At 47.1% G+C, this 22,112-nt stretch overlaps 1 long non-coding RNA gene across 6 annotated transcripts in view; it reads right to left on the bottom strand.

Annotated features, from left to right (window-relative positions):
• The window catches only part of LOC132209006 (uncharacterized), a 156,264-nt gene extending 145,758 nt beyond the window's left edge, over positions 1 to 10,506 (bottom strand). For all 6 annotated transcript variants that reach the window (XR_009445071.1, XR_009445070.1, XR_009445072.1 and 3 more), the window contains exon 1: positions 9,604 to 10,506. This is a non-coding gene — a long non-coding RNA (uncharacterized LOC132209006). The remainder of the gene's footprint in view (positions 1 to 9,603) is intronic.
• Between the last annotated feature and the right edge of the window lie 11,606 nt (positions 10,507 to 22,112).

Consider the following 22,112-nt stretch of genomic DNA (forward strand, 5'->3'; position numbering starts at 1 on the left):
AAATAGTATCAGAGATAATGGGAACTGCAGATGCTGGAGAATTCCAAGATAATAAAATGTGAGGCTGGATGAACACAGCAGGCCAAGCAGCATCTCAGGAGCACAAAAGCTGACGTTTCGGGCCTAGACCCTTCATCAGAGAGGGGGATGGGGAGAGGGAACTGGAATAAATAGGGAGAGAGGGGGAGGCGGACCGAAGATGGAGAGTAAAGAAGATAGGTGGAGAGAGTATAGGTGGGGAGGTAGGGAGGGGATAGGTCAGTCCAGGGAAGACGGACAGGTCAAGGAGGTGGGATGAGGTTAGTAGGTAGCGGGGGGTGCGGCTTGGGGTGGGAGGAAGGGATGGGTGAGAGGAAGAACCGGTTAGGGAGGCAGAGACAGGTTGGACTGGTTTTGGGATGCAGTGGGTTGGGGGGGGGGGGGGGAGAAGAGCTGGGCTGGTTGTGTGGTGCAGTGGGGGGAGGGGACGAACTGGGCTGGTTTAGGGATGCAGTAGGGGAAGGGGAGATTTTGAAACTGGTGAAGTTCACATTGATACCATTGGGCTGCAGGGTTCCCAAGCGGAATATGAGTTGCTGTTCCTGACCCCTTCCGGTGGCATCATTGTGGCACTGCAGGAGGCCCATGATGGACATGCCGTCCTCGGAATGGGAGGGGGAGTTAAAGGAGTTAAAATGGTTGGTGACTGGAAGGTGCTGTTGTTGATTGCGAACCGAGCGGAGGTGTTCTGCAAAGCAAACATGAGATTTTTGTCTTCTACCTTGCACTCACTGGAGTACTGCAGCAAGCCTGAGACAGAGATTTTGGCCAGGGATCATGATGGGGTGCTCAAGTGATAGGCAATTGGAAACCTGGGGCCATTTTTATGTACAGAATATAGGTGTTCAGCCAAGTGGTTGGTCAGTCTGTGTTTCGTCTCCCCGATGCAGAGCGAGACAATATTGTGAGCAGTGAATACAGTAGACTAGATTGAGTGAAGTGTGGGTAAATCGCTGCTTCCCCTGGAAGCGTTGGATAGTGAAGCCAGAGGAAGTAAATGGACAGATGTTATGCCTTCTGTGGTGGCATGGAAAGTGCTGTCGGGTTATGGGAAGGTGTTGCGAATGGATAAGGAGTGGACCGAGGTGTCCTGATGGAATGGTCCCTGCAGAAGGCTGACAAGGGAGGGGAAGGGAATATATGCCTGGTGGTGGGATCTTGTTGGAAATCGTGGCTGATGTTCTTCTAGATGTGGATATTGATGGGTTGGTCATTGAGGACCAGGGTACCTCATCAGGGGTGAGGCCAAAGTGTACGAGCTGGGTTGGACATGGCCGAGAGCTCTGTCAACCACGAACGCAAGGAATGCTCAGTTGAGGAAGAATGCAGACATTTCGGAATCCCTCCAGCAGAAGACGATATCATGAGAACAAGTGAATCTGTCTGGACAGTCCTGTTTGAAGATTTTAGGAAGTAAGACTCTGTTGTTTGTCATAAAGGATATGGTTAAGTGATCATATTCAAACTGAAGAGACCAAGAATGTGAGCCTGCAGAATGGGTGGTGAACCATGCCTCCAGGAATTCCTCTGCGTGTCTACACTTGGCTTGGGCTACTATGGTTACCTTGTCCCAGTTCCGTATGAGTGGCGTGATCCTCCACCCATAATGCAACCAACAAACAGATACAATTGGACCGCACATACAAACCCATACAGATCAAAACCCGAAATGACAGTACTCATGGTAACTGACCGGACAGTATAAATTCCAGACAGAGTAAAGTAACATTGTTTCGTTGGAGGCTCTGCTGGTGATGTCACCAATCATGGTGACGAAACGTCTCAATGAAAACAAGCCAGCTCGGCGAGCAAGTCAACAACCTCAATTTGAGCTACCTTGTTCAAGTGTTTCATTTTTGATCTTGAATGTTAAATCTCGCTCCAACACAGGGACGGAGGATTACTGTTAACAGCTGCATTATAACTAATTCAAATCGAATCATTGTTTTGACCAGTCCAGAGATGTGCAGGTTCGGTGGATTGGGAATGCTGAATTACCCACAGTGCCCACACACGTGTAGGTTAGGTATATTAGCCATGGGAAATGCAGGCTGACAGGGATAGAGTAGGGAATGGGGATGGGTCTGGGTGGGATGCTCTTTGTAGGGTTGCTGTGGACTTCTCGAACTGAATGGCCTGTTTCCACACTGGGGATTCTATAAAACTAGGTTTTACTGAATTAGTGAGAAAGTGAGTTTATCAATTGCTAAATGCAAGAAGTCAGAAGGCACCACAAATACACACAAGTTAGAAACCAGAAATTAGCTCAAAAAACGTAAAAGTTAAGAGGGATACGGATAGTTCAGCCTTTGGATTGTTTGTGAGGAATAGAAAGTGGGATGTTGTGGCCACTACATTGGGCGATCCCCGGAATGCTTATGTGAATTCAGCAGTTAATTTTGAGATCCTTGTTGAAATTCTTTTGACCTTGTTTCCTTTTTGACATTGCCCTGGTTTGCAGAGCTCAGAGCAAGAGATTGTCTTTTCTTCTTAGCTGCAGCAGAGGCCTATGAAATGGCTGTCCTAGAACTGTGACCTCCACAACTCCGTAGACCACACGAGCATAGTCGCCCAGGAATACACACACACTGACATTAAAGAACTATTGGGATAACAATACTCAGCATGGGACTGGAAAAGACAGCATGTAGAAACAGAAAACAGCTGTAGATAGTGTCAAGAGGTGAAATAAAGTTATAAATCGAAATTAATGACTCTTTGCTTGCGTGCTCATTGTATTCAGAACAAAATCAACAAATTCATAGCACACATACAGGTTGACGGGCATGATTTGAGAGCTATTACAAAGACATGGTTATAAGGCGATCAACACTGGAGGTAAATGTGCAGGGCTACGTGACATTCCAAAAAGACAGGCAAGAGGGAAACTGACTGTAAGCGATGAAATTACTGTGAGAACAAGAAACGATCTTCAATCGGAAGACATAGAATCCAATTTTATTTATTTGCTAATGGGAGGAGGACATCACTAGCTCGGCAGTGTTTATTGTCCATCCCGAATTGCCAAGGGGACAGTTCAGAGTCAATCATCTAGCTGTGGGTCTGCAGTCACATGTAGGCCAGACCATGTAAGGATGGCAGTTTCCTTTCCGAAAGGACATCAGTGAAGCAGGTGGGTTTTTCTGACATTTGACAATGGATTCATGGTCATCATTAGATTCTTCATTCATGATTTTCTTTTGTATTCAATTCAAATTCCACCACCTGCTGTGCTGGGATTTGAACACAGGTCCCCAGAATGTTATCTAAGTCTCTGAATTAACAGTCCAGCAATAATACCACTCGGCTATTTCCTCCCCAACCTTGGAACAAGAAAACCTGTAGTTGACTCCCACATGGGGGAAAACACTGAACCAGGAGCTTCTTCAACGGGGTGATCGCCTCTCCTTACATTTTAAGATAGCTATGAATAATCAGGACCTTGGGGGAAGCTACGAAATTGGGGGAAGGAAAATTACATCAGTATTAGGTAGGAGCTGAGCAGTATTAATTGGGAGGAGCTTTGATTGAACAAGTCGGCATTTGATACGCGGGAGATATTTAAAGACCTACTGATCAGCGTTCAGAACTGGCCTATTCCAGGGAAGGAGGAATGACAAGGATGGCAATCTAAGGACATATGGACAAAAGAAATAAAGGAGTAGGTCATCTGTCTCTTCCAGCTCGCTCCGCCATTCAATAAGGTCATCGCTGATCTTTTTGCGGACTCAGTTCCACTTACCCTCCCATTCACCATAACACTCAATTCCTTTCCTGTTCAAAGATCTATCTGTCTTGGCCTTTAAAACATTCAACCAGGGAACCTTGACTGTTTCACTGAGCAGAGAATTCCACAGATTCACAACCCTTTGGATGAAGAAGCTCATCCTCAACTCAGTCTGAAATCTGTTCACCCTTATTTTGAGGCTGTGCCGCCTAGTTGTAATTTCACCCATCAGTGGAAACAACTTCCGTGTTTCTTTCCTATCTATTTCTTTCATCATTTTAAAAGGTGCTATTAGAACACCCCTCATTCTTCGAAGTCTCAGAGAGTGCAATCCAAGTCTCCTCAATCTCTCCCCATACAGCAACATTTTCAATTGTGGAATCAATCTTGTGAAGCTCCTTTGCACCCCCTCCACTGCCAGCACATCCTTTCTCAAGTGAGGAGACTAAAACTGTACAAACTATTCGACATCAAGCCTCACCAGCACCCTATACAACTGGAGCATCCCCTCCCGATTTTTAAACTCAATTCCTTTGCTGTTCAAAGATCTGTCTGTCTTGGCCTTTAAAACATTCAGCCGGGGAATAGCAGCATGCTACAATTTTTCACCATTTAACTAATACTCCATTTTGCCCTAATTGCTACCAAAATGGATAGTCTCACTTTTACCATCGTTGCACTCCATCTGCCATTGTCCATTCACTTACACTTTCTGCGTCCTTCTGCAGATGTTCATTATCCTCTTCACACAACACTAAAATGAGTGGTAGAGTAATCTGTGAACTGTAACTGAACATAGAAGAACACAACGCAGAACAGGCCCTTCGGCCCTCCATGTTGCGCCGACCTGTGAACTAATCGAAGCCCATTCCCCTGCACTATCCTATTGTCAACCATATGCTGATCCAAGGGCTGTTTAAATGCCCCTCATGTGGCTGAGTTAACTTCATTAGCAGGCAGGGCATTCCACGCCCTTACCACTCTCTGAGTAAAGAACCTGCCTCTGACATCTGTCTTAAATCCATCACCCCTCAAAGTGTAGCTGCACCCCCTTGTACAAGCTGAAGTCATCATCCTCGGAAAAAAACTCTCACTGTGCACCCTATCTAATCCACTGACCATCTTGCATGTCTCTATTAAATCCCCTCTGAGCCTCCTTCTCTCCAATGAGAACAGACCCAAGTTCCTCAGCCTTTCTTCATAAGACCTTCGCTCCAGACCAGGCAACATTCTGGTAAATCTCCTCTGCACCTGTTCCAATGATTCCACATCCTTCCTGTAATGGAGCGACCACGCAATATTCAAACTGAGGCCGCACTAGCGTTTTGTAGAGTTGCAGCATGACATCACGTCTCCGCAACTCAATCCCTCTACCAATGAAACCTAAAACACCATCAGACTTCTGAACAGCACTATCAACCTGGGTGGCAATTTTCAGGAATCTATGTACACGGACACCACGATCCCTCTGCTCATCTACACTGCCAAGAATCTTTCCGTTGACCCGGTGTTCTGCCTTCCTATTATTCCTCCCAAAGTGAATCACCTCATATTTATCCATATTAATCTCCATTTGCCAAATTTCGGGACAATTCTGCAGTTTATCCAAGTCTCCCTGCAACCTGCAACATTCTTCCACACTGTCCACCACTCCACCGACTTTAGTGTCATCTGCAAACTCACGAACCCATCAACCAATTCCTGCGTCCAAGTCATTTATACAAATGACAAACAGCAGTGGTCACAAAACAGATCCTTGAGGCACACCACGCGTAACTGGACTCCAGGCTGAATATTCTCCATCAACCACCACTTGTTGCCTTCTTACCGAAAGCCAGTTTCTAATCCAACTGGCTAAATCTCCCTCAATCCCGTGCCTCTGTATTTTCTCCGAGAGCCTACCATGGGGAAACTTATCAAAGGCTTTACTCAAGTCCATGTACACCACGCCAACTGCCCGACCCTCATCGACATGCTTGGTCACCTTCTCAAAAAACTCAATGACGTTTGTGAGACACGACCTGTCCTTGACGAATCCATGCTGACTATCTCCAATCAAGTTGTTGATTGTTGGATGATTATAAATCCTATCTCTTATAATCCTTTCCAAAATTTTTCCTGCAACACACCTAAGGCTCACAGGTCTATAATTGCCTGGGTCATTCCTACTGCCCCTCTTGAACAAGGGCACAACATTTGCAATCCTCCACTCCTCTGGTACTAAACCTGTAGACAATGAGGACTCCAAGATCAAGGCCAAAGGCTCCACCACCTCCTCCCTAGCATCCTAGACAATCCTCGGAAAAATCCTATCAGGCCCAGGGGCTTTACCTACCTTCACACGTTGTCGAATTGATGACACTTCCTCCTTACTAACCTTAACCCTTTCAATTCTAGTAGCCTCTAACTCAATCACCTCCTCTACAATATTCTCCTGTCCCTCAGTGAAAACAGATGAGAAACATTCATTTAGCACCTCTCCAATCTCCACAGCGTCCACACACAACTTCCCACTTCTGTCTTTGACTGGCCCTATGCCTACCCAAGTCATCCTCTTATTCCTCACATACCTATCGAAAGCTTTCGGGTTCTCCTTTATTTACCTGCCAGTGTCTGCTCGTGTACCCTCCTTGCTCTTCTTAACTCTCTCTTTAAATCCTTCCTAGCTAATCTGTAGCTCTCCATCACCTCATGTGAACCATCTGGTCTCATCGTCACATCAGCCTCCCTCTTCTGCTTAACAAGAGATACAAGTTTTTTAGTAAACCACGGTTCCCTTAGCTGATCGCTTCCTCCCTGCCTGACAGGGACGTACCTATCAAGGACACGCAATATCTGTTCCTTAAACCAGCTCCACAATTCAATTGTCCCCATTGTCCTGCATTTTGCTAACCCATTCTATGCCTCCTTAGTCTTGCCTAATCGCACTACAAGGGAGGAATGGAGAAGCCGATAGTGAAGGGGACTATCAGAGGTTACAGGAGAACATAGATAGACTGGAGAGTTGGGCAGATAAATGGCAGATGGAGTTCAATCCGGGAAAATGCGAGGTGATGCATTTTGGAAGATCAAATTCAAGGACGAACTATACAGTAAATGGAAAAGTCTTGGGGAAAATTGATGAACAGAGAGATCTGGTGTTCAGGTCCATTGTTCCCTGAAGGTGACAACGCAGGTCAATAGGGTGGTCTCGAAGGCATATGGCATGCTTTCCTTCATTGGATGGGGTATCGAGTACAAGACTTGCCAAGGTCATGTCGCAGTTGTATCGGACTTTGGTTTGGCCACATTTGGAATACTGTGCACAGTTCCAGTCGCCACATTACCAAAAGGATGTGGATGCTTTGGAGTGGGTGCAGAGGAAGTTCACCAGGATGCTGCCTTGTATGGAGGGTGCTAGCCATGAAGAGAGGTTGAGTAGATTAGGATTATTTTCATGAGAAAGATGGAGATTGGGGGGGACCTGATTGAGGTCAACAAAATCATGAGGGTATAGACAGGGTGAACAGCAAAAAGCTTTTTACCCCCAGAGTGGAGGACTCAATTACGAGGGGTCATGAGTTCAAAGTGAGAGAAGCAAAGTTTAAGGGACATACGCATGGAAAGTTCTTTACACAGAGGTTGGTGGGCACCTGGAACGTGTTGCCAGCGGAGGTGGGAGACGCAGACACGTTAGCGTCTTTTAAGATATATTTGGACAGGTACGTGGATGGGCAGGGAGCAAATGGACACAGACCGTGAGAAAATAGGTGACAGGTGAGACAGAGGATCTTGATCGGCACAGGCTTGGAGGGCTGAAGGACCTGTTCCTGTGCTGTAATTTTCTTAGTTGTTTTGACTGACTAGAGGGAGCGAGGGAGGGAGGAATGGATGGCTGGTGGGAGGGAGCGAGGGTGGGAGGGAGCGAGGGAGGGAGGGAGCGAGGACTGACTGGAAGAAGGAATGGATGACTGGAGGGAGCAAGAGGAAGGGGGGGCAAAGGGGCAGGAGGAGGAGGGGGGGCAAAGGGGCAGGAGGAGGAGGGGGGGCAAAGGGGCAGGAGGAGGAGGGGGGCAAAGGGGCAGGAGGAGGAGGGGGGCAAAGGGGCAGGAGGAGGGGGGGCAAAGGGGCAGGAGGAGGGGGGGCAAAGGGGCAGGAGGAGGAGGGGGGCAAAGGGGCAGGAGGAGGAGGGGGGGCAAAGGGGCAGGAGGAGGAGGGGGGGCAAAGGGGCAGGAGGAGGGGGGGCAAAGGGGCAGGAGGAGGGGGGGCAAAGGGGCAGGAGGAGGGTGGGGGCAAAGGGGCAGGAGGAGGGGGGGCAAAGGGGCAGGAGGGGGGGGGGCGGGGGGGCAAAGGGACAGGAGGAGGAGGGGGGCGGGGGCGCAAAGGGGCAGGAGGAGGGGGGCAAAGGGGCAGGAGGAGGAGGGGGGTGGGGAGGCAAAGGGGCAGCAGGAGGAGGGGGGCAAAGGGGCAGGAGGAGGGGGGGCAAAGGGGCAGGAGGAGGGGGGGCAAAGGGGCAGGAGGAGGGGGGGAACGGAGGAAGGGAGATGAACACAGCAGACAGGCTGACATCAGCTTCCCTGGCCTCTGATGCTGCATGTCCTGCTGTTTCATGCTCATGAACACGTCGTTACCTCCCATTCTCTTTTGTTTGTGTTTTATCACTCTGATTCTCTCCCACTCTCTCACCTCTGCTGGCCCTAATTTCACTCCCTTGTCATGCTCCTTTATTTCCATCTTTCTGTCCCTTTTCTCTCTCCCGCCACAAACTCTCTCTCTCTCTCACTCTGGCTTTATTCACAGGGGGAGAGAGTACAAGAGCAAAGGAAACCAAAGCACGCAGCGCCTTCGGCTGAGAGAGAAATGAAGCACTGCCGGAGATTTTCCAAACCCTGACACGGGGGTTGCCTCTCTCTCTCTCTCGACAGTCTCTGTGACTGCCCCATCAAACCCCACACCCATTCCCTTACCATGGTGTCTCTCCACAAACCCACCTCCGGGTAGAAATGCAAACACAAGTTGCTGAAAATGCTCAGCATCTGTCAAGAAAAAGTCCCGAGGTAACGTTTTGGGTGCGATGACCCTTTCCCTCAGAGCTCCGGCCAGAAATGCTCCAGCCTCTGAGACAGGGTCCCCTTGTCGTCGGAGAGCTGCGGGTCGATCTCGGCTGGTCGCTTGGCGGAGGGCATAAGAGCTCCCCTCAGCCCCTGGAAGGGGTCTGTTCAGCCCCTAACCTTATACTGACCCTGGTTCTGTCCTTCCCTCATCCCCGGGAGCCCCTCCTGCCTTCCCACCTTGTCGTCGGAGTGCTATTCGGCTACGGAGGGTTGTGCGATAAAGATCCTACTTCCCACAGCGGCGGGGCGAGGGGGCATCCCCTCGCTCCGAAAACACCTCCTCCCATCTCATCTTGTGGCAGTGGCTGTTCGGCTGCAGAAAGCAGCTCTGCCCGTGACCCCAAACCTCCCTACAACACCCCTCTCCTAAACCAACCCCCACCACGACCCTTTTGCAGTAGCTGTAAGCCATTCAGTCACTGGGCTGTACGATAGTGACTCTCCCCATGTCCTCTCACTTCCAAGACGGCTATCCTCGAAACCCCACCCCATTCCATCCCCCGCCTTCCCTTTACCTTGTAGTACGAGAGCAGTAGGCTGTTCGGCTACGGAAACCCGCGCAGGGCTGTATAATAGACACCCTCCCAATGTCCCCCCCAGCCTTCCCTCACCCGGGGAGGGCTATTCTCACCCCCAAAACATACATTCCCAAACCCTCGCTTTGTGATAGGAGCGGCGCAGGATGTGAAACAGGGACCGTGCTCATGTCCCCAGTCCTCCCTTCACCCCAAACCCCGCTCTCACCTTGCAGTAGGAGATAGTTTTCGGCTACTCAGCCCCGGAAGGCGTCGCGGACCCGCGGTCGGGTGCTCGGGGAGCGCAGGCTCGGTGCCAGGCAGCTGTTCAGGCAGGTAGCTGTGCCCAGGAGCCGGGCGAAGAGGCCTTCTCCCACCTCGGATCCCCGCTCCCGGCAAAGGCGGCGCAGGGCTGAGCCACTGAGCAGCGAGCGCTCCGGCAGCCCGGATGCCTGCTCCCAGCCCGGTGGTCATGCTGGAGGCCGCTGGAGAACTGGAGGTTGTAGGGGTCCGGGAGCGTGGTGCGATGATCCCCGCTGCCGAACCGCTAGGTCCTCAGCCCACGCCTGGGAAAAGGGATCCGGACAGCGGACTCATCGCCGAGGCAGAGTCGGGGGTGGGAAAAGGCTTGAGTAGGACCAAGAGAGGAAGGGGATTGACTGAAAGGGAGAAAGAGACAGACTGTGTGTGTGTGTGTGTGTGTGAGAGAGAGAGGGCGGGGGGGGGATTAGAAATGCAGTCTGATTGCGGATGGCTTGGGTTCAAACAGAGATCTTTAAACTTTGTTCGAAAGAAACTCACAACGCTCCCTGCTGAGCGGGTGGGGAGGCTCGGATAGAGAGTAAGAGAGATGGAGGAAAAGGCGGGGGGAGGGGCGGTGCAGAGGGGGTGGGGGGTCGACGGTCACAGGGAGCGACGGAGAGAGAGAAAGGCAAAAGCACACACAGAGGGAGGCAGAGACAGAGAGGGGCACACACACACACAAAGACCAAAGAGACAGTGAAAGAGGAGAGAGACAGAGAAGTGCACAGCGAGATAGCAGAGACAAGACGATAGAGAGAGAGAGAGACAGACAGACAGAGAGTGAGGCGCACACACACAGAGAGATGGAGAGACAGAGATTGTGTGTGTGGCGGGGGGCGGGGGGCGGGGGGTGTGTGTGGCGGGGGGCGGGGGGCGGGGGGTGTGTGTGGCGGGTGGCGGGGGGCGGGGGTGTGTGTGGCGGGGGGCGGGGGTGTGTGTGGCGGGGGGTGTGTGTGGCGGGGGGTGTGTGTGGCGGGGGGCGGGGGGGGTGTGTGGCGGGGGGGGTGTGTGGCGGGGGGCGGGGGGTGTGTGTGGCGGGGGGCGGGGGGTGTGTGGGGCGGGGGGTGGGTGTGGGGCGGGGGGCGGGGGGTGGGTCTGGAGCAAATGAGAGAGGGGGAGGGGGAGACAAAGAGACAGAGTCGCAGAGTTGTCCAGCAGGGAAACAGACCCTTCACGCCGACCAGATATCGTAACTGACTAGTTCCATTTGCCAGCATGTTGCCCATATCCCTCCAGACCCTTCCTATTCATGTGTCCATGCACGTGACTTTTAAACACTGTGAGTATAATAGCCTCTGGCAGTTCATTCCATACACAAACTGCACTGGGGAGGACACATTGGCTCCAAATCCATCTCCCATCCTCTGAGAGAAAGAACAGGAAATGACATCACCAACCCAAGGAAACCGAAACACTTGAATAGAAAGCGGGACCGAACTCCAGCGCTTCACCGGAGGCTCACTGATGATTTTACCTGGAATGGTGACGAATTATCTGAAAACTAACCTTCCAGCTCATTGAGCAATCTTACATCCGGAACCTGAACCCTGAGCTACAAATCTTCTCAAAACTCGATAATGCTTTGCCACTTGATTAACAGATGCATCCTATTTTTTTAAAAAAAATAAAGTTTACTTGTTGGATGTATGACTGACTGATCAATGTTTGTTGTTCTTCCTGAACTGAGCCTTGGGAACTCTGCAGCCCAATGCGATCAATGTGGATTTCACAAGCTTCAAAATCTCCACTCCCACCACTGCATCCCAAAACCAGCCCATCTCGTCCCCACCTCCCTAATCTGTTCTTCCTCCTACCCATCCGCTCCTCCCAGCTCAAGCCAAGCCCCCATTCCCTACCTACGAAGCTCCTCCCGCCCCCTTGACCTGTTCGTCCTCCCCAGAGTGACCTATCCCCTCCCTCCCTCCCCACCTACACTCACCTCTAATGGCTTCATGTCCAGCCCCTTAAGACCACAAGATACAAGTCGAAGTTGGGCCATTCGGCCCATCAAGCCCACTCCGCCATTTAAATCATGGATGATGGGCATTTCAACACCACTTCCCTGCACTTTCCCCGCAGCCCTTGATTCCTTTTGAGATCAAGAATTTGTCGATCTCTGCCTTGAAGGCATCCAACAACCCGGCCTCCATGCACTCTGCGGCAATGAATTCCACAAGCCCACCACTCTCTGGCTGAAGAAATGTTGTCTCATTTCAGTTTTAAATTTACCCCCTCTAATTTTAAGGCTGTGCCCACGGGTCCTCGTCTCCCTTCCTAACGGAAACAACTTCCGAGCGTCCACCCCTTCTAAACCATTCATTATCTTGTAAGTTTCTATTAGATCTCCCCTCGACCTTCTAAACTCTAATGAGTACGATCCCAGGATCCTCAGCCGTTCATCATACGCTAAACCTACCATTCCAGGGATCATCCGTGTGAATCTACGCTGGACACGCTCCAGGGCTAGAATGTCCTTCCTGAAGCATGGGGCCCAAAATTGGACACAGTATTCTAAATGGGGCCTAACGAGAGCCTTATAAAGCCTCAGAGGCACATTGCTGCTTTTATATTCCAACCCTCTTGAGATAAACGACATTACATGCGCTTTCTTAATTACTGACTCTACGGACTATTAACGTTGTCCTACTATTAACAAACGGAGAGAGGAACAGACCAAGAAATTTATGGCCAGTCAGAATAATCTCAGCACTGGAGAAGCTATAAAGAGGCATTCTTAGGGGTAGAATGTACTTGCATGAATTAATCAGGGATAGTCAGTATGGATCTGACAGGATGTTTGCTTTGAGTGGGGTTGTGCAGGGCTTGCCACAAGGGCCCTTGAAATTTGTCAAGTATATTCATTATTTGGACTTAAACACAGGATGCATGACCGTGTCGCAAGCAAATGACTAATTTAATGATGAGGATATCGACAGAATGGTCATGTAAATAACAGCCATGGGATCAAAGGCAAAGTGGTACACTGGATCTAAAATTGGTTGACAGGCAGGATGAATAAACTTCAGGAGGAGATCAACTGACTGGTCAGCTGGGCACAGCAATTGGAACTCAACCAGGACAAATGTGAGCTAACGAACTCTGGAGGGCTAACAAGGCCTAATGGGTGGTGACCAAAACGCCACACATGACTCCAGCTGTGGCCGAAACAAACTTTTAAACAGCTCCAAAGTGACCTCTCCATTCTTAGAATCTACGCCACGACTGATAAAGGGAGATGTCCCATATGTCTTTGTAACAACCCTTACTAGCCTGTCCTGACCCCTTCAGGAATTTATGAACAAGCACCCCAGCATCCCTTTTCTCCTCGAAGCTTCCCAGTGTCCTGCTATGCATTAGATTTAGATTAAGGTTTTATTATCACATGTATTCAATACACGGTACAAGAGTACAATGTCACCTCAGACGGTGTCATCTCAGGGACAAAGTACCTCGGTACGAAATTTTAGTTGCAGAAGTAGAAAAGGTATCCATCCTTCTTTACTCAGAGTCGTAGGGGAGTGGAATGCAATGCCGGAGAGGGTAGTGAAGTCAGCCTCATTAGGGGCATTTAATTGGCTATTAGACAAGCAAATGGATGACAATTTCAGGTAGGAGTGGAGGTTAGACAGACCTTAGGATGAGGGTAAAAGTTCGATACAACATCGTGGGCCGAAGGGCCTGTACTGCGCTGTACCGTTCCACGTTCTATGTTAGAAAAATAAATGAATAAGTTAAAAAGTTCAGCACTACAGTCTTCTTAGTATAACAGTAGAAAAATAAAAACAAAAGTTTAAAAAGTCAAACATTACAGTCCTTTCTTAAGCCACGAATTTGCAGACACTCTGAACGAGGCTTCCCCCGTGACGGTTTGTATTCCCCTGCGTTGGGCTAGGGCCCGCCCATCCTTGCCAGTGGACTTCACTGCTGACTGCCATTGCTGACGTCCATCGGGCACGACAGGCTTTGCCACGTTAAGTACTCTCATCTTATTCCTTCTTCAGGCTACATCAATTAGCCACTGACCTGCCCATCTGACCGATGCCAATATTGGAGCAGACTAGGGGACATGGTGAAGGTGTTTAAGATTTTGAAGGACATGGAAAGGTTAACTGGAAGTTGCTTTTTCCATTCGTAGACATGTCAATAAACAGGGGGCACAGATTGAAGTTCACAGGTAGAAAGCTAAGAGGGGAGTTGAGGAGAACCTATTTTCCCAGTGTGGTGGGAGTCCTGAGCTCACTGACTGAAACTGTGACTGATTCAGAAAGTGTCTGAATATTTAAGCAGTATTTAGATATTCACTTCTGTTGCCGTAGGCCCCAGGGCTATGGGCCAAACAATCAAAACGGAAATCAATGCCATGTGAGTTCAATGTGGACAGAACTTTGTTGAGCAGTGCAGGAACTACGGACCGCACGGCCTCCTCCTGTGCACCAAACATCCATGAGTCTATAATTACACAGCTTTTCTTTGAGGCATTTCTCCACTTGACTGATTCTTTGGAAATGCAAGGTTGACAAAATAAATCCTTTTATTAGAAGCTTCCACCTCACTGAGAAAGCTTCAGGCCAATTTGATAATCTGCTCTCAAAAATCTGCTCATATTTTGATAGTTATGACAAATTCTACTATCAGGGCTGACACAATCCACAACATTCTAAATCAATCAACAATATTCCAGAAAGATGATCATTTGCCGTTCCTACCAATTTTAACTGATGCTTTAGAAAATAGAGAAATAAATCTAGATCTGGCAAAAACTAATCAGTTCTTCCTTGGACCATACTCATATGTATCAGTTTTCAATGAAATATGCCCATTAGTTTGTGAGATACATTGCTGACCAACAGAACAACAAATGGGCAAAAACATTACCTCACATTAAGTGTTATCACTGCTGCAACTGAGCACTTGAGTCATACCACACTTCTGAATACTTTTCCCAGTATTCTAATGATGAAAACATGATTGGGAACAAAAACAGCTGCTGAGGTTAGTGTCTTTGAGAAACAATAGCATCATACATATGTAGCGCATCATTTATCTTGCAGGAATGCACTGTGCACATTCTGCACAGACCAAGTTATGATTTAACACTCATCGTGGCAGTGACTAAATACAGAAATATACTAATACAGCAAACCTTTTGTTAAACAGCACCTGTGGTCCCAGGAATGTGCTGAATAATCAAAAATTCCAGTTGATCAATAGGTCCACACACAAAAAAAACACACACTCAATAATAGGAACATAATGCACAGGATATACACATCACTGTTCTCCTTCATTTACAGCATAAATAACTTCAGTAATGATGCAACTTTGCGTGAACTAAAACTTACTGGCAGAGAGCCTTCTCACTTGCACCCTCACCAGACATCACAGAGATTATGAGAATACAGTAAACATCTGGTATATAATTTTTGTCAGTTTATTGAGTGTGCTAGTTTGTTAAACAAAGTTTACCTCCAGTTAAACCTACAGTTTACATGTGTATCAGCAATGATAGATTTAGTACTGACACTTGTATTTTTCCTCCAGTTGACGCTTGGATGGACACATGAAGCCAATTTTCAAAGAAAGCACTCTGATTCTTCGACTCCAACCCCTGGAAAAGGAAATTGCAGAATGTCACTGACTCACTTTACTGATTTGAATACAGCATAAGATACATAGAACATCGAACAGTACAGGCCCTTCAGCCCACGATGTTGTGCCGAACTTTTACCCGAAACCTCAGGTCTATCAAACCTCCACCCCTATCTTATATTACCATCCATATGCCTGTCTAATAGTCACTTAAATGCCCCTAATGAGGACGATTCCGCGACCCACTCGAGCTAAAACAAAGATCTCTTTGAATTGTCATTTGTCAGACATGTATTGAATCAAAAAACAAATTTCTCACTTCCATAGATTTCTATAGCACCTTAATATGATTTGTGAAAATGAATACTTCACCCTTTCATTTTATAAATACAACTTTAAACAAAATGCTACTATATAGAACTTCTATGTTGGTATTTGCGCATATGCCATTTCAGTTTGTGTGATCTGTTTCTATACAACGAGTGATAAATACTTCGATTAAAATGGTTGAGAGCAGTGTATGTGAGATTTAATACCATGCTTTATCGGCAGACAGTCCATGAGCGGGTAGTTATTCACGAGACTCAACTGACATCAAGTCTCAGGGGAGCTTGTGACCTCTGGGTTAGGTACCGTTTGACCATTGCCGACTGGTCAGTGGTTGAGAGGAAAGAGAACTACTGGCTGCTATCCATTTTCAACAAGTGATCACGATAATCTACCTGCGTTTCAATGTCCCATCAACATTCAAGAATTGTTGCTCGAAGAGGCTACTGTGTAACAAACAGGAGCAGAATCAAGATCAACCATGTTCTTTTCCCGATCTGAACAAGCTGCCAACACCAGAAATATGGGACCGTCTGAATCAATCTTATACAATTAACTTTTACAGTAGACAACAGGTGCAGAAGTAGGCCATTCAGCCCTTCGAGCCAGCACCACCATTCATTATAATCATGGCTGATCATCCACAATCAGTATCCTGTTCTTGCCTTATCCCCATAACCCTTGATTCCATTATCTTTAAGAGCTCTATCCATCTCTTTCTTGAAACGATCCAGAGACTTGTGCCTCTATTGCCTTCTGGGGCTGAGCATTCCATACATCCACCGCTCTCTGGGTGAAGAAGTTTTTTTCTCAACTCTGTTCTAAATGGCCTACCCCTTTTTTTAAACTGTGTCCTCTGGTTCTGGACTCACCCGTCAGCGGAAACATGGTTCCTGCCTCCAGAGTGTCCAATCCTTTAATAATCTTATACGTCTCAATCAGACCCCCTCTCATCCTTCTAAGCCAGGGCCCTGTACAGCTGCAGAAGGACCTCTTTGCTCCTATACTCAATTCCTCTTGTTATGAATGCCAGCATGTCATGAGCTTTCTTCACTGCCTGCTGTACCTGTGTGCTTGTTTTCATTGACTTCTGTACAAGAACACCTAGATCTCGTTGTACTTCCCCTTTACCTAACTTGACTCCATTTTGATAGTTATCTGCCTTCCTGTTCTTTCCACCAAGGTGGATAACCACACATTTGTCCACATTAAACTGCATCTGCCATGCATCCGTCCACTCACCTAGCCTGTCCAAGTCACCCTATATTCTCATAACATCCTCCTCACATTTCACACTGCCGCCCAGCTTTGTGTCATTGACAAATTTGCTAATATTACTTTTAGTGCCTTCATCTATATCATTAATGTATATTGTAAACAGCTGCAGTCCCAGCACCGAACCTTGTGGTACCCCACTGGTCACCGCCTGCCATTCCAAAAGGAACCCGTTTATCACTACTCTCTGCTTCCTGTCAGACAGCCAATTTTCAATCCAACTCAGTATTTTGCCCCCAATAACATGTGCCCTAATTTTGCTCACTAATCTCCTCTGTGGAAATTTATCAAAGGCTTTCTGAAAGTCCTGGCTCACTCCATCCACTGGTTCTCGCTTGTCCATCTTCATAGTTACATCCTCAAAAAATTCCAGAAGATTAGTCAAGCACAATTTCCCCTTCGTAAATCCATGCTGGCTCTGACCTATCCTGTTACGGCTATCCAAATGAGTTGTAATTTCATCTTTTATAATTCACTCCAGCATCGTTCCCACCACTGACGTCAGGCTAACCGGTCGATAATTTCCTGTTTTGTCTCTCCCTCCTTTCTTGAAAAGTGGGACAACATTAGCCACCCTCCAACCTGCAGGAACTGATCCTGAATCTGTAGAACATGGGAAAATGATTACCAATCCGTTCACGATTTCTAGAGCCACATCCTTAACTCCCCTGGGATGCAGACCATCAGGTAACGGGGACTTAGCAGCCTTCAGACCCAACACCATTTCCTGATGAACATAAATACCCTTCAGTTCATCCAATACCCTACGTCCTTCAGCCACCATTACATCTGGGAGATTGCTTGTGTCTTCCCTAGTGAAGACAGATCCAAAGTACCTATTCAACTCTTCTGCTATTTCCTTGATCCCCATAATAAATTCACTCTTTTCTGTCTTCAAGGGCCCAATTCTAGTCTTAACCATTTTTTTTTCACATACCTTTTACTATCCTCCTTGATAATGGGAACTGCAGATGCTGGAGAATCCAAGATAACAAAGTGTGGAGCTGGATGAACACAGCAGGCCAAGCAGCATCTCAGGAGCACAAAAGCTGATGTTTCGGGCCTAGACCCTTCATCCGGGCCTGAAACATCAGCTTTTGTGCTCCTGAGGTGCTGCTTGGCCTGCTGTGTTCATCCAGCTCCACACTTTGTTATCCTTACTATCCTCCTTAATATTTTTGGTCAGTTTTCCTTTGTACCTCATTTTTTTCTCTGCGTATTGCCTTTTTAGTCATCTTCTGTTGCTCTTGAAAACCTTCCCAGTCCTCCGGCTTCCCACTCATCTTTGCTCTGTTATACTTCTTCTCTTTTATCTTTATACAGTCCTTAACTTCCCTCGTCAGCCACGGCCGCCCCTGCCTCCCCTTAGGATCTTTCTTACTCTTTGGAATGGACTGATCCTGCACCTTTTGCATTATATCCAGAAATACCTGCCATTGTTGTTCCACTGCCATCCCTGCTACGGTATTGACCCATTGAACTTTGGACAGCTCCTCCCTCATCGCTCCATAGTTCCCTTTGTTCAACTACAATACTGACACTTCCGATTCTCCCTTCTCCGTCTCAAATTGCTGATTAAAACTTATCATATTATCGTCACTACCTCTAATGGCTTCTTTACTTCTAGGTCCCTGATCAAATCCGGTTCGTTGCACAACACCAGATCCAGAATTGCCTCCTCCCTGGTAGGTTCCATACTGACTCTGCATCTCCTGATTCTATGTCTCCACTCGCAAGGGGCTGAAGACTTTATATTTCTTTACATTCATAATTTCATATTCATTTTACTATTTACTATTTCTTTATTATTTCATTTTCTTTACTTCTGACTATTTTAAATATGACATGTTTTCTTATGCTACATCAGTGACGACATTTCAAAAGTAGTTTAGCTGCCTATAAAGTACTTTTTATGCCTGAGACCATAAAATATGCTACATAAATGCAGTTCTTTCTTTTATTAACTGCTGTAGTTGTGTGCTTCTTTGCCAATGGAGGATTGGCTACAATTACGCAGAGGAGAATAAGTGAAATACGTTTCCCATGACAAAATTCCAAACCAAAGTTACGAAATTAGAATAATAAAATATTGCCTGTTTGCAACTGAACTGTAGATGAGCAAAGGTCACTTAGTCAGTAAAGTACAAATTAACTATGTTCCCGACATGGAGAATACAAATGAAAACTACAGTAATGCTCACAGGAACTTGGACAATGTTCTACTTTATGCTCATAGCAATGCCATATCATCAACACAGGTTTTAATAGATAATAAGTCACTCTGGGATATTTATTCATTTGTTTTATATCCTCAAGATCATCTTTGCAAATCCTGTGAACAGGGACCACTGAACAGCTGACTTAGAATTTCTTTCCACCTATAATATCCATGTTTTAACCTTCTCCCCTCGAAGTTTGTCTGCAGGAAGATGAGTTTACAGGGGCCTTACAGTTTTAATTTGTACAGATATGTGTCCAATCTTTGTAATTATCTGTCTGTAGTGAGAATCTATGCATTTGTAATAAATAGGCATTCTTGTTAAGAACAGAAACCTGGGCCGTGGTCTTCATCAGTTTGGATCTAAAAGGCAGGTAAATTAGGGAAAGTTACATACTTTTCAAAATCTGACACATTGGGATTACTCTGCAAACAGCAGGCTCGAATTGCAGCATGGTACCCTTCTGAATGTAACGCCTGAAATCACGAAAGTAATAAATTCCTTGAAAACGAACACGGATTCGATACATGAAGGTTACACAAATCCACGAGCTACAACATGGGGAAAAATACAGTGGATGCTATTTTTAATGAACAGTGTGACAACATCAACAGTTCTGTCTGAGAGTGAAATCTGAGAAATTAAAAGTGAAAACTGCCGGGTTAGAAAGATCCAGTTACGTGCTTACCTGATGGAAATGCATTGATTGTGATATTAATATATATAGAACATAGAACATAGAACATAGAACAGTACAGCACAGAACAGGCCCTTCAGCCCACAATGTTGTGCCGACCATTGATCCTCATGTATGCACCCTCAAATTTCTGTGACCATATACATGTCCAGCAGTCTCTTAAATGACCCCAATGACCTTGCTTCCACAACTGCTGCTGGCAACGCATTCCATGCTCTCACAACTCTCTGCGTAAAGAACCTGCCTCTGACATCCCCTCTATACTTTCCACCAACCAGCTTAAAACTATGACCCCTCGTGCTAGCCATTTCTGCCCTGGGAAATAGTCTCTGGCTATCAACTCTATCTATGCCTCTCATTATCTTGTATACCTCAATTCGGTCCCCTCTCCTCCTCCTTTTCTCCAATGAAAAGAGACCGAGCTCAGTCAACCTCTCTTCATAAGATAAGCCCTCCAGTCCAGGCAGCATCCTGGTAAACCTCCTCTGAACCCTCTCCAAAGCATCCACATCTGTCCTATAATAGGGCGACCAGAACTGGACGCAGTATTCCAAGTGCGGTCTAACCAAAGTTTTATAGAGCTGCAACAAGATCTCACGACTCTTAAACTCAATCCCCCTGTTAATGAAAGCCAAAACACCATATGCTTTCTTAACAACCCTGTCCACTTGGGTGGCCATTTTAAGGGATCTCTGCATCTGCACACCAAGATCCCTCTGTTCCTCCACGCTGCCAAGAATCCTATCCTTAATCCTGCACTCAGCTTTCAAATTCGACCTTCCAAAATGCATCACCTCGCATTTATCCAGGTTGAACTCCATCTGCCACCTCTCAGCCCATCTCTGCATCCTGTCAATGTCCCGCTGCAGCCTACAACAGCCCTCTACACTGTCAACGACACCTCCGACCTTTGTGTTGTCTGCAAACCTGCTGACCCATCATTCAAACCCCTCATCCAAGTCATTAATAAAAATTACAAACAGTAGAGGCCCAAGGACAGAGCCCTGTGGAACCCCACTCACCACTGACTTCCAGGCAGAATATTTTCCTTCTACTACCACTCGCTGTCTTCTGTTGGCCAGCCAATTCTGTATCCAAGCAGCTAAGTTGCCCTGTATCCCATTCTTCCTGACCTTCTGAATGAGCCTACCATGGGGAACCTGATCAAATGCCTTACTGAAGTCCATATACACCACATCCACAGCTCGACCCTCATCAACCTTTCTAGTCACATCCTCAAAAAACTCGATAAGGTTTGTAAGGCATGACCTACCCCTCACAAAGCCGTGTTGACTGTATTTGATCAAGCCATGCTCTTCCAGATGGTCATAAATCTTATCCCTCAGAATCCTTTCTAACACCTTGCAGACGACAGACGAGAGACTTACCGGTCTATAATTGCCGGGGATTTCCCTATTTCCTTTCTTGAAGAGAGGAATTACATTTGCCTCTCTCCAGTCCTCAGGTACGACTCCAGTGGAGAGCGAGGATGCAAAGATCTTCGCAAGTGGCGAAGCAATTGCATTTCTCGCTTCCCAAAGCAGCCGAGGACAAATCTGGTCCGGGCCTGGCGACTTGTCAATCTTAATGTTTGACAAAATTTTCAGCACATCAGCTTCCTCTATCTCTATCCATTCCAGCATGCACACCTGCTCTTCAAAGGTTTCATTCACTACAAAGTTCGTTTCTTTCGTAAAGACAGAAGCAAAAAAACTCATTTAGGGCTTCCCCTACCTCCTCAGACTCCACACACACAAGTTCCCTATGCTATCCCTGATCGGCCCTACTCTTTCTTTCATCATTCTCTTATTCCTCACGTAAGTGTAAAATGCCTTTGTGTTTTCCCGGATTCCTTCTGCCAAGCCTTTCTCGTGCCCCCTCCTGGCTCTCCTCAGACCATTTTTGAGCTCCTTCCTTGCCTGCATGTAATCCTCTCGAGCTGAACTTGACCCTAGCTTCCTCCACCTCATGTAAGCTACCTTCTTCCTTTTCACAAGAAGCTCCACCGCTCTCATCATCTAAGGTTCCTTTATCTTACCCCTTCTTGCCTGTCTCAGAGGGACATATTTACTCATCACTCCCAACAACTGTTCCTTAAACAGTCTCCACATGTCTATAGTTCCCTTACCATGGAACAACTGCTCCCAGTCCATGCTTCCTAACTCATGTCTAATCGCATCATAGTTTCCTCTTCCCCAATTAAATATCCTCCCATTTTGCATAATCCTCTCCTTCTCCATAGCTATGTAGAATGTGAGGCAGTTATGGTCACGATCACCAAAATGCTCTCCCACCACAAGATCTGATACCTGCCCCGGCTCGTTTCCG

This window comes from Stegostoma tigrinum, unplaced genomic scaffold, assembly GCF_030684315.1.
Source record: "Stegostoma tigrinum isolate sSteTig4 unplaced genomic scaffold, sSteTig4.hap1 scaffold_61, whole genome shotgun sequence".
Taxonomy (NCBI): Eukaryota; Metazoa; Chordata; class Chondrichthyes; order Orectolobiformes; family Stegostomatidae; genus Stegostoma; species Stegostoma tigrinum.